The 12,369-nt window shown below is 37.2% G+C and overlaps 10 non-coding genes across 10 annotated transcripts; all 10 read left to right on the top strand.

Moving 5' to 3' along the window:
• Nucleotides 1-1,789: 1,789 nt before the first annotated feature.
• TRNAA-UGC (transfer RNA alanine (anticodon UGC)) lies at nucleotides 1,790-1,861 on the top strand. Its single transcript has one exon. It is a non-coding gene; the product is annotated as a tRNA-Ala (tRNA).
• Nucleotides 1,862-3,636: 1,775 nt separating this feature from the next.
• Nucleotides 3,637-3,708, top strand: TRNAA-CGC (transfer RNA alanine (anticodon CGC)). Its single transcript has one exon. It is a non-coding gene; the product is annotated as a tRNA-Ala (tRNA).
• Nucleotides 3,709-5,482: 1,774 nt separating this feature from the next.
• On the top strand, nucleotides 5,483-5,554 carry TRNAA-CGC (transfer RNA alanine (anticodon CGC)). The gene has a single exon. It is a non-coding gene; the product is annotated as a tRNA-Ala (tRNA).
• An 852-nt stretch (nucleotides 5,555-6,406) lies between these two features.
• On the top strand, nucleotides 6,407-6,478 carry TRNAV-CAC (transfer RNA valine (anticodon CAC)). The gene has a single exon. It is a non-coding gene; the product is annotated as a tRNA-Val (tRNA).
• Nucleotides 6,479-7,329: 851 nt separating this feature from the next.
• Nucleotides 7,330-7,401, top strand: TRNAA-CGC (transfer RNA alanine (anticodon CGC)). Its single transcript has one exon. It is a non-coding gene; the product is annotated as a tRNA-Ala (tRNA).
• An 851-nt stretch (nucleotides 7,402-8,252) lies between these two features.
• On the top strand, nucleotides 8,253-8,323 carry TRNAV-CAC (transfer RNA valine (anticodon CAC)). Its single transcript has one exon. It is a non-coding gene; the product is annotated as a tRNA-Val (tRNA).
• Nucleotides 8,324-9,174: 851 nt separating this feature from the next.
• TRNAV-CAC (transfer RNA valine (anticodon CAC)) lies at nucleotides 9,175-9,246 on the top strand. Its single transcript has one exon. It is a non-coding gene; the product is annotated as a tRNA-Val (tRNA).
• An 851-nt stretch (nucleotides 9,247-10,097) lies between these two features.
• On the top strand, nucleotides 10,098-10,169 carry TRNAA-CGC (transfer RNA alanine (anticodon CGC)). The gene has a single exon. It is a non-coding gene; the product is annotated as a tRNA-Ala (tRNA).
• An 852-nt stretch (nucleotides 10,170-11,021) lies between these two features.
• Nucleotides 11,022-11,093, top strand: TRNAV-CAC (transfer RNA valine (anticodon CAC)). The gene has a single exon. It is a non-coding gene; the product is annotated as a tRNA-Val (tRNA).
• An 851-nt stretch (nucleotides 11,094-11,944) lies between these two features.
• Nucleotides 11,945-12,016, top strand: TRNAA-CGC (transfer RNA alanine (anticodon CGC)). Its single transcript has one exon. It is a non-coding gene; the product is annotated as a tRNA-Ala (tRNA).
• The last annotated feature ends 353 nt before the right edge of the window (nucleotides 12,017-12,369 follow it).

The following is a 12,369-nucleotide window of genomic DNA, read 5'->3' as shown; positions in this document are numbered from 1 at the left end:
TCCCCGGCATCTCCAAGTTTTATAAAATACAGCTTTTTACCATATGTAAACTCTCTAGTAGAGCCAAAGAAAACAAGCAAACCAATAAAAGTACTCTACAGCAAAAGTCAGAGTTGAATACAAATCATAAAAAATCAATCAAATATGATTATATTCATCATCTTCTTCATTCCAATTTTCAAAGTTAAGTTCCCATTGAATGCCTATTGCCATTCTCCTACACTGAGGGAAAACTTATGGTAAGTAGGAAATAGATTTTCTATTTTCAGTGGGAACTGAAGGCGACTACCCGAGCAAAGTTTAATAAAAGAGCGAGACAAGGAATATAGCAAAACTAATTGATTAAGATTGAGAGACAAGTTCAAACACTTTGTGATCAAAAAGAGGATGGACATAGGCTTGGAGGGCAAGCGCTTAATGAAATTTCAAAGCATGGAATGATGACAACATATGAACTCTACATAGATTGTCTGGTGAAGCATTAGCTAGCAATGCCCAAGAGGCAGTCATAGCATACATCCTTTGTGCCCTTCTGCTAAGTTCTGACACTGATGACCAAACAGAATGTAAGACAGCCCTCTAGTTAGCAAAACTTGATCAATATCCACACCATTCATTAGTAAAAGTAGGGGATTCTGATGATAAACCAGTCTCTGATGGAGAACTTTAAGAGCATTCCAATGTTTGGAATGGGCTTCTACTTGCATTCTCATCACCCATGAAAACCATAAAGTCCTTGCAGTCAAGCATGGTATAATGGTAATGCTTCCATCCTCTAAGATATCCCTAATAACACTGAAAAGTAGTAAATCTCTAATGAAATGTAAAGCTGCAATCACTTGTGCATAAAAAAATAGCAGCTCATAGGGGATGTAGCTCAGTGGTAGAGTGCGTGCTTCGCATGTATGAGGCCCCGGATTCAATCCTCGGCATCTCCAAGTTTTATAAAATACAGCTTTTTACCATATGTAAACTCTCTAGTAGAGCCAAAGAAAACAAGCAAACCAATAAAAGTACTCTACAGCAATAGTCAGAGTTGAATACAAATCATAAAAAATCAATCAAATATGATTATATTCATCATCTTCTTCATTCCAATTTTCAAAGTTAAGTTCCCATTGAATGCCTATTGCCATTCTCCTACACTGAGGGAAAACTTATAGTAAGTAGGAAATAGATTTTCTATTTTCAGTGGGAACTGAAGGCGACAACCCGAGCAAAGTTTAATAAAAGAGCGAGACAAGTAATATAGCAAAACTAATTGATTAAGATTGAGAGACAAGTTCAAACACTTTGTGAACAAAAAGAGGATGGACATAGGCTTGGAGGGCAAGGGCTTAATTAAATTTCAAAGCATGGAATGATGACAACATATCAACTCTACATAGATTGTCTGGTGAAGCATTAGCTAGCAATGCCCAAGAGGCAGTCATAGCATGCATCCTTTGTGCCCTTCTGCTAAGTTCTGACACTGATGACCAAACAGAATGTAAGACAGCCCTCTAGTTAGCAAAACCTGATCAATATGCACACCATTCATTAGTAAAAGTAGGGGATTCTGATGATATACCAGTCTCTGATGGAGAACTTTAAGAGCATTCCATTGTTTGGAATGGACTTCTACTTGCATTCTCATCACCCATGAAAACCATAAAGTCCTTGCAGTCAAGCATGGTATAATGGTTATGCTTCCATCCTCTAATATATCCCTATTAACACTGAAAAGTAGTAAATCTCTAGTGAAATGTAAAGCTGCAATCACTTGTACATAAGAAAATAGCATCTCTTAGGGGATGTAGCTCAGTGGTAGAGCGCATGCTTTGCATGTATGAGGCCCCGGGATCAATCCCCGGCATCTCCAAGTTTTACAAAATACAGCTTTTTACCATAAGTAAACTCTCTAGTAGAGCAAAAGTTAACAAGCAAACCAATAAAAGTACTCTACAGCAATAGTCAAAGTTGAATACAAATCATAAAAAATCAATCAAATATGATTATATTCATCATCTTCTTCATTCCATTTTTCAAAGTTAAGTTCCCATTGAATGCCTATTGCCATTCTCCTACACTGAGGGAAAACTTATGGTAAGTAGGAAATAGATTTTTTATTTTCAGTGGGAACTGAAGGCGACTACCCGAGCAAAGTTTAATAAAAGAGCGAGACAAATAATATAGCAAAACTAATTGATTAAGATTGAGAGACAAGTTCAAACACTTTGTGAACAAAAAGAGGATTGACATGGGCTTGGAGGGCAAGCACTTAATGAAATTTCAAAGCATGGAATGATGACAACATATGAACTCTACATAGATTGTCTGTTGAAGCATTAGCTAGCAGTGGCCAAGAGGCAGTCTTAGCATGCATCCTTTGTGCCCTTCTGCTAAGTTCTGACACTGATGACCAAACAGAATGTAAGACAGCCCTCTAGTTAGCAAAACTTGATCAATATCCACACCATTCATTAGTAAAAGTAGGGGATTCTGATGATAAACCAGTCTCTGATGGAGAACTTTAAGAGCATTCCAGTGTTTGGAATGGGCATCTACTTGCATTCTCATCAGCCATGAAAACCATAAATTCCTTGCTGTCAAGCATGGTATAATGGTAATGCTTCCATCCTCTAAGATATCCTTAATAACACTGAAAAGTAGTAAATCTCTAGTGAAATGTAAAGCTGCAATCACTTGTGCATAAAAAAATAGCAGCTCAAAGGGGATGTAGCTCAATGGTAGAGTGCGTGCTTCGCATGTATGAGGCCCCAGGATTCAATCCCCGGCATCTCCAAGTTTTATAAAATACAGCTTTTTACAATATGTAAACTCTCTAGTAGAGCCAAAGAAAACAAGCAAACCAATAAAAGTACTCTACAGCAATAGTCAGAGTTGAATACAAATCATAAAAAATCAATCAAATATGATTATATTCATCATCTTCTTCATTCCAATTTTCAAAGTTAAGTTCCCATTGAATGCCTATTGCCATTCTCCTACACTGAGGGAAAACTTATGGTAAGTAGGAAATAGATTTTCTATTTTCAGTGGGAACTGAAGGCGACTACCCGAGCAAAGTTTAATAAAAGAGCGAGACAAGGAATATAGCAAAACTAATTGATTAAGATTGAGAGACAAGTTCAAACACTTTGTGATCAAAAAGAGGATGGACATAGGCTTGGAGGGCAAGCGCTTAATGAAATTTCAAAGCATGGAATGATGACAACATATGAACTCTACATAGATTGTCTGGTGAAGCATTAGCTAGCAATGCCCAAGAGGCAGTCATAGCATACATCCTTTGTGCCCTTCTGCTAAGTTCTGACACTGATGACCAAACAGAATGTAAGACAGCCCTCTAGTTAGCAAAACTTGATCAATATCCACACCATTCATTAGTAAAAGTAGGGGATTCTGATGATAAACCAGTCTCTGATGGAGAACTTTAAGAGCATTCCAATGTTTGGAATGGGCTTCTACTTGCATTCTCATCACCCATGAAAACCATAAAGTCCTTGCAGTCAAGCATGGTATAATGGTTATGCTTCCATCCTCTAATATATCCCTAATAACACTGAAAAGTAGTAAATCTCTAGTGAAATGTAAAGCTGCAATAACTTGTGCATAAAAAAATAGCAGCTCATAGGGGATGTAGCTCAGTGGTAGAGTGCGTGCTTCGCATGTATGAGGCCCCGGATTCAATCCCCGGCATCTCCAAGTTTTATAAAATACAGCTTTTTACCATATGTAAACTCTCTAGTAGAGCCAAAGAAAACAAGCAAACCAATAAAAGTACTCTACAGCCATAGTCAGAGTTGAATACAAATCATAAAAAATCAATCAAATATGATTATATTCATCATCTTCTTCATTCCAATTTTCAAAGTTAAGTTCCCATTGAATGCCTATTGCCATTCTCCTACACTGAGGGAAAACTTATGGTAAGTAGGAAATAGATTTTCTATTTTCAGTGGGAACTGAAGGCGACAACTCGAGCAAAGTTTAATAAAAGAGTGAGACAAGTAATATAGCAAAACTAATTGATTAAGATTTAAAGACAAGTTCAAACACTTTGTGAACAAAAAGAGGATGGACATAGGCTTGGAGGGCAAGCACTTAATGAAATTTCAAAGCATGGAATGATGACAACATATCAACTCTACATAGATTGTCTGGTGAAGCATTAGCTAGCAATGCCCAAGAGGCAGTCATAGCATGCATCCTTTGTGCCCTTCTGCTAAGTTCTGACACTGATGACCAAACAGAATGTAAGACAGCCCTCTAGTTAGCAAAACTTGATCAATATCCACACAATTCATTAGTAAAAGTAGGGGATTCTGATGATAAACCAGTCTCTGATGGAGAACTTTAAGAGCATTCCAGTGTTTGGAATGGGCATCTACTTGCATTCTCATCAGCCATGAAAACCATAAAGTCCTTGCAGTCAAGCATGGTATAATGGTAATGCTTCCATCCTCTAAGATATCCCTAATAACACTGAAAAGTAGTAAATCTCTAATGACATGTAAAGCTGCAATCACTTGTGCATAAAAAAATAGCAGCTCATAGGGGATGTAGCTCAGTGGTAGAGTGCGTGCTTCGCATGTATGAGGCCCCGGATTCAATCCGCGGCATGTCCAAGTTTTATAAAATACAGCTTTTTACCATATGTAAACTCTCTAGTAGAGCCAAAGAAAACAAGCAAACCAATAAAAGTACTCTACAGCAATAGTCAAAGTTGAATACACATCATAAAAAATCAATCAAATATGATTATATTCATCATCTTCTTCATTCCATTTTTCAAAGTTAAGTTCCCATTGAATGCCTATTGCCATTCTCCTACACTGAGGGAAAACATATGGTAAGTAGGAAATAGAATTTTTATTTTCAGTGGGAACTGAAGGCGACTACCCGAGCAAAGTTTAATAAAAGAGCGAGACAAATAATATAGCAAAACTAATTGATTAAGATTGAGAGACAAGTTCAAACACTTTGTGAACAAAAAGAGGATGGACATGGGCTTGGAGGGCAAGCGCTTAATGAAATTTCAAAGCATGGAATGATGACAACATATGAACTCTACATAGATTGTCTGGTGAAGCATTAGCTAGCAATGCTCAAGAGGCAGTCATAGCATACATCCTTTGTGCCCTTCTGCTAAGTTCTGACACTGATGACCAAACAGAATATAAGACAGGCCTCTAGTTAGCAAAACTTGATCAATATCCACACCATTCATTAGTAAAAGTAGGGGATTCTGATGATAAACCAGTCTCTGATGGAGAACTTTAAGAGCATTCCAATGTTTGGAATGGGCTTCTACTTGCATTCTCATCACCCATGAAAACCATAAAGTCCTTGCAGTCAAGCATGGTATAATGGTTATGCTTCCATCCTCTAATATATCCCTAATAACACTGAAAAGTAGTAAATCTCTAGTGAAATGTAAAGCTGCAATCACTTGTGCATAAGATAATAGCAGCTCCTAGGGGATGTAGCGCAGTGGTAGAGCGCATGCTTCGCATGTATGAGGCCCCGGGTTCAATCCCCGGCATCTCCAAGTTTTACAAAATACAGCTTTTTACCATATGTAAACTCTCTAGTAGAGCCAAAGTTAACAAGCAAACCAATAAAAGTACTCTACAGCAATAGTCAAAGTTGAATACAAATCATAAAAAATCAATCAAATATGATTATATTCATCATCTTCTTCATTCCATTTTTCAAAGTTAAGTTCCCATTGAATGCCTATTGCCATTCTCCTACACTGAGGGAAAACATATGGTAAGTAGGAAATAGATTTTTTATTTTCAGTGGGAACTGAAGGCGACTACCTGAGCAAAGTTTAATAAAAGAGCGAGACAAATAATATAGCAAAACTAATTGATTAAGATTGAGAGACAAGTTCAAACACTTTGTGAACATAAAAGAGGATGGACATGGGCTTGGAGGGCAAGCACTTAATGAAATTTCAAAGCATGGAATGATGACAAATTATGAATTCTACATAGATTGTCTGTTGAAGCATTAGCTAGCAGTGTCCAGGAAGCAGTCTTAGCATGCATCCTTTGTGCCCTTCTGCTAAGTTCTGACACTGATGACCAAACAGAATGTAAGACAGCCCTCTAGTTAGCAAAACTTGATCAATATCCACACCATTCATTAGTAAAAGTAGGGGATTCTGATGATAAACCAGTCTCTGATGGAGAACTTTAAGAGCATTCCAAAGTTTGGAATGGACTTCTACTTGCATTCTCATCACCCATGAAAACCATAAAGTCCTTGAAGTCAAGCATGGTATAATGGTTATGCTTCCATACTCTAATATATCCCTAATAACACTGAAAAGTAGTAAATCTCTAGTGAAATGTAAAGCTGCAATCACTTGTACATAAGAAAACAGCATCTCATAGGGGATGTAGCTCAGTGGTAGAGCGCATGCTTCACATGTATGAGGCCCTGGGTTCAATCCCCAGCATCTCCAAGTTTTACAAAATACAGCTTTTTACCATAAGTAAACTCTCTAGTAGAGCCAAAGTTAACAAGCAAACCAATAAAAGTACTCTACAGCAATAGTCAAAGTTGAATACAAATCATAAAAAATCAATCAAATATGATTATATTCATCATCTTCTTCATTCCATTATTCAAAGTTAAGTTCCCATCGAATGCCTATTGCCAATCTCCTACACTGAGGGAAAACATATGGTAAGTAGGAAATAGATTTTTTATTTTCAGTGGGAACTGAAGGCGACTACCCGAGCAAAGTTTAATAAAAGAGCGAGACAAATAATATAGCAAAACTAATTGATTAAGATTGAGAGACAAGTTCAAACACTTTGTGAACAAAAAGAGGATGGACATGGGCTTGGAGGGCAAGCACTTAATGAAATTTCAAAGCATGGAATGATGACAACATATGAACTCTACATAGATTGTCTGTTGAAGCATTAGCTAGCAGTGGCCAAGAGGCAGTCTTAGCATGCATCCTTTGTGCCCTTCTGCTAAGTTCTGACACTGATGACCAAACAGAATGTAAGACAGCCCTCTAGTTAGCAAAACTTGATCAATATCCACACCATTCATTAGTAAAAGTAGGGGATTCTGATGATAAACCAGTCTCTGATGGAGAACTTTAAGAGCATTCCAGTGTTTGGAATGGGCATCTACTTGCATTCTCATCAGCCATGAAAAACATAAAGTCCTTGCAGTCAAGCATGGTATAATGGTAATGCTTCCATCCTCTAAGATATCCCTAATAACACTGAAAAGTAGTAAATCTCTAGTGAAATGTAAAGCTGCAATAACTTGTGCATAAAAAAATAGCAGCTCATAGGGGATGTAGCTCAGTGGTAGAGTGCGTGCTTCGCATGTATGAGGCCCCGGATTCAATCCCCGGCATCTCCAAGTTTTATAAAATACAGCTTTTTACCATATGTAAACTCTCTAGTAGAGCCAAAGAAAACAAGCAAACCAATAAAAGTACTCTACAGCCATAGTCAGAGTTGAATACAAATCATAAAAAATCAATCAAATATGATTATATTCATCATCTTCTTCATTCCAATTTTCAAAGTTAAGTTCCCATTGAATGCCTATTGCCATTCTCCTACACTGAGGGAAAACTTATGGTAAGTAGGAAATAGATTTTCTATTTTCAGTGGGAACTGAAGGCGACAACTCGAGCAAAGTTTAATAAAAGAGCGAGACTAGTAATATAGCAAAACTAATTGATTAAGATTTAGAGACAAGTTCAAACACTTTGTGAACAAAAAGAGGATGGACATAGGCTTGGAGGGCAAGCACTTAATGAAATTTCAAAGCATGGAATGATGACAACATATCAACTCTACATAGATTGTCTGGTGAAGCATTAGCTGCAAAGCCCAAGAGGCAGTCATAGCATGCATCCTTTGTGCCCTTCTGCTAAGTTCTGACACTGATGACCAAACAGAATGTAAGACAGCCCTCTAGTTAGCAAAACTTGATCAATATCCACACAATTCATTAGTAAAAGTAGGGGATTCTGATGATAAACCAGTCTCTGATGGAGAACTTTAAGAGCATTCCAATGTTTGGAATGGGCTTCTACTTGCATTCTCATCAGCCATGAAAACCATAAAGTCCTTGCAGTCAAGCATGGTATAATGGTTATGCTTACATCCTCTAATATATCCCTAATAACACTGAAAAGTAGTAACTCTCTAGTAAAATGTAAAGCTGCAATCACTTGCGCATAAGAAAATAGCAGCTCATACGGGATGTAGCTCAGTGGTAGAGCGCATGCTTCACATGTATGAGGCCCCGGGTTCAATCCCCGGCATTAACTAATTTTACAAAATACAGCTTTTTACCATATGTAAACTCTCTAGAAGAGCCAAAGTTAAAAAGCAAACCAATACAAATACTCTACAGCAATAGTCAAAGTTGAATACAAATCATAAAAAATCAATCAAATATGATTATATTCATCATCTTCTTCATTCCATTTTTCAAAGTTAAGTTCCCATTGAATGCCTATTGCCATTCTCCTACACTGAGGGAAAACATATGGTAAGTAGGAAATAGATTTTTTATTTTCAGTGGGAACTGAAGGCGACTACCCGAGCAAAGTTTAATAAAAGAGCGAGACAAATAATATAGCAAAACTAATTGATTAAGATTGAGAGACAAGTTCAAACACTTTGTGAACAAAAAGAGGATGGACATGGGCTTGGAGGGCAAGCACTTAATGAAATTTCAAAGCATGGAATGATGACAACATATGAACTCTACATAGATTGTCTGTTGAAGCATTAGCTAGCAGTGTCCAGGAAGCAGTCATAGCATGCATCCTTTGTGCTCTTCTGCTAAGTTCTGACACTGATGAGCATACAGAATGTAAGACAGCCCTCTAGTTAGCAAAACTTGATCAATATCCACACCATTCATTAGTAAAAGTAGGGGATTCTGATGATAAACCAGTCTCTGATGGAGAACTTTAAGAGCATTCCAAAGTTTGGAATGGACTTCTACTTGCATTCTCATCACCCATGAAAACCATAAAGTCCTTGAAGTCAAGCATGGTATAATGGTTATGCTTCCATACTCTAATATATCCCTAATAACACTGAAAAGTAGTAAATCTCTAGTGAAATGTAAAGCTGCAATCACTTGTACATAAGAAAACAGCAGCTCATAGGGGATGTAGCTCAGAGGTAGAGCGCATGCTTCACATGTATGAGGCCCTGGGTTCAATCCCCAGCATCTCCAAGTTTTACAAAATACAGCTTTTTACCATAAGTAAACTCTCTAGTAGAGCCAAAGTTAACAAGCAAACCAATAAAAGTACTCTACAGCAATAGTCAGAGTTGAATACAAATCATAAAAAATCAATCAAATATGATTATATTCATCATCTTCTTCATTCCAATTTTCAAAGTTAAGTTCCCATTGAATGCCTATTGCCATTCTCCTACACTGAGGGAAAACTTATAGTAAGTAGGAAATAGATTTTCTATTTTCAGTGGGAACTGAAGGCGACAACCCGAGCAAAGTTTAATAAAAGAGCGAGACAAGTAATATAGCAAAACTAATTCATTAAGATTGAGAGACAAGTTCAAACACTTTGTGAACAAAAAGAGGATGGACATAGGCTTGGAGGGCAAGGGCTTAATAAAATTTCAAAGCATGGAATGATGACAACATATCAACTCTACATAGATTGTCTGGTGAAGCATTAGCTAGCAATGCCCAAGAGGCAGTCATAGCATACATCCTTTGTGCCCTTCTGCTAAGTTCTGACACTGATGACCAAACAGAATATAAGACAGGCCTCTAGTTAGCAAAACTTGATCAATATCCACACCATTCATTAGTAAAAGTAGGGGATTCTGATGATAAACCAGTCTCTGATGGAGAACTTTAAGAGCATTCCAATGTTTGGAATGGGCTTCTACTTGCATTCTCATCACCCATGAAAACCATAAAGTCCTTGCAGTCAAGCATGGTATAATGGTTATGCTTCCATCCTCTAATATATCCCTAATAACACTGAAAAGTAGTAAATCTCTAGTGAAATGTAAAGCTGCAATCACTTGTGCATAAGATAATAGCAGCTCCTAGGGGATGTAGCGCAGTGGTAGAGCGCATGCTTCGCATGTATGAGGCCCCGGGTTCAATCCCCGGCATCTCCAAGTTTTACAAAATACAGCTTTTTACCATATGTAAACTCTCTAGTAGAGCCAAAGTTAACAAGCAAACCAATAAAAGTACTCTACAGCAATAGTCAAAGTTGAATACAAATCATAAAAAATCAATCAAATATGATTATATTCATCATCTTCTTCATTCCATTTTTCAAAGTTAAGTTCCCATTGAATGCCTATTGCCATTCTCCTACACTGAGGGAAAACATATGGTAAGTAGGAAATAGATTTTTTATTTTCAGTGGGAACTGAAGGCGACTACCTGAGCAAAGTTTAATAAAAGAGCGAGACAAATAATATAGCAAAACTAATTGATTAAGATTGAGAGACAAGTTCAAACACTTTGTGAACATAAAAGAGGATGGACATGGGCTTGGAGGGCAAGCACTTAATGAAATTTCAAAGCATGGAATGATGACAAATTATGAATTCTACATAGATTGTCTGTTGAAGCATTAGCTAGCAGTGTCCAGGAAGCAGTCATAGCATGCATCCTTTGTGCCCTTCTGCTAAGTTCTGACACTGATGACCAAACAGAATGTAAGACAGCCCTCTAGTTAGCAAAACTTGATCAATATCCACACCATTCATTAGTAAAAGTAGGGGATTCTGATGATAAACCAGTCTCTGATGGAGAACTTTAAGAGCATTCCAAAGTTTGGAATGGACTTCTACTTGCATTCTCATCACCCATGAAAACCATAAAGTCCTTGAAGTCAAGCATGGTATAATGGTTATGCTTCCATACTCTAATATATCCCTAATAACACTGAAAAGTAGTAAATCTCTAGTGAAATGTAAAGCTGCAATCACTTGTACATAAGAAAACAGCATCTCATAGGGGATGTAGCTCAGTGGTAGAGCGCATGCTTCACATGTATGAGGCCCTGGGTTCAATCCCCAGCATCTCCAAGTTTTACAAAATACAGCTTTTTACCATAAGTAAACTCTCTAGTAGAGCCAAAGTTAACAAGCAAACCAATAAAAGTACTCTACAGCAATAGTCAAAGTTGAATACAAATCATAAAAAATCAATCAAATATGATTATATTCATCATCTTCTTCATTCCATTATTCAAAGTTAAGTTCCCATCGAATGCCTATTGCCAATCTCCTACACTGAGGGAAAACATATGGTAAGTAGGAAATAGATTTTTTATTTTCAGTGGGAACTGAAGGCGACTACCCGAGCAAAGTTTAATAAAAGAGCGAGACAAATAATATAGCAAAACTAATTGATTAAGATTGAGAGACAAGTTCAAACACTTTGTGAACAAAAAGAGGATGGACATGGGCTTGGAGGGCAAGCACTTAATGAAATTTCAAAGCATGGAATGATGACAACATATGAACTCTACATAGATTGTCTGTTGAAGCATTAGCTAGCAGTGGCCAAGAGGCAGTCTTAGCATGCATCCTTTGTGCCCTTCTGCTAAGTTCTGACACTGATGACCAAACAGAATGTAAGACAGCCCTCTAGTTAGCAAAACTTGATCAATATCCACACCATTCATTAGTAAAAGTAGGGGATTCTGATGATAAACCAGTCTCTGATGGAGAACTTTAAGAGCATTCCAGTGTTTGGAATGGGCATCTACTTGCATTCTCATCAGCCATGAAAAACATAAAGTCCTTGCAGTCAAGCATGGTATAATGGTAATGCTTCCATCCTCTAAGATATCCCTAATAACACTGAAAAGTAGTAAATCTCTAGTGAAATGTAAAGCTGCAATAACTTGTGCATAAAAAAATAGCAGCTCATAGGGGATGTAGCTCAGTGGTAGAGTGCGTGCTTCGCATGTATGAGGCCCCGGATTCAATCCCCGGCATCTCCAAGTTTTATAAAATACAGCTTTTTACCATATGTAAACTCTCTAGTAGAGCCAAAGAAAACAAGCAAACCAATAAAAGTACTCTACAGCCATAGTCAGAGTTGAATACAAATCATAAAAAATCAATCAAATATGATTATATTCATCATCTTCTTCATTCCAATTTTCAAAGTTAAGTTCCCATTGAATGCCTATTGCCATTCTCCTACACTGAGGGAAAACTTATGGTAAGTAGGAAATAGATTTTCTATTTTCAGTGGGAACTGAAGGCGACAACTCGAGCAAAGTTTAATAAAAGAGCGAGACTAGTAATATAGCAAAACTAATTGATTAAGATTTAGAGACAAGTTCAAACA

The sequence above is a fragment of the Taudactylus pleione genome, unplaced genomic scaffold (genome assembly GCF_031769625.1).
Source record: "Taudactylus pleione unplaced genomic scaffold, aTauple2 ptg000070l, whole genome shotgun sequence".
Classification (NCBI taxonomy): domain Eukaryota; kingdom Metazoa; phylum Chordata; class Amphibia; order Anura; family Myobatrachidae; genus Taudactylus; species Taudactylus pleione.
The sequence above is the reverse complement of the archived record's forward strand: the minus strand, read 5'-3'. Positions and strand labels throughout refer to the sequence as shown.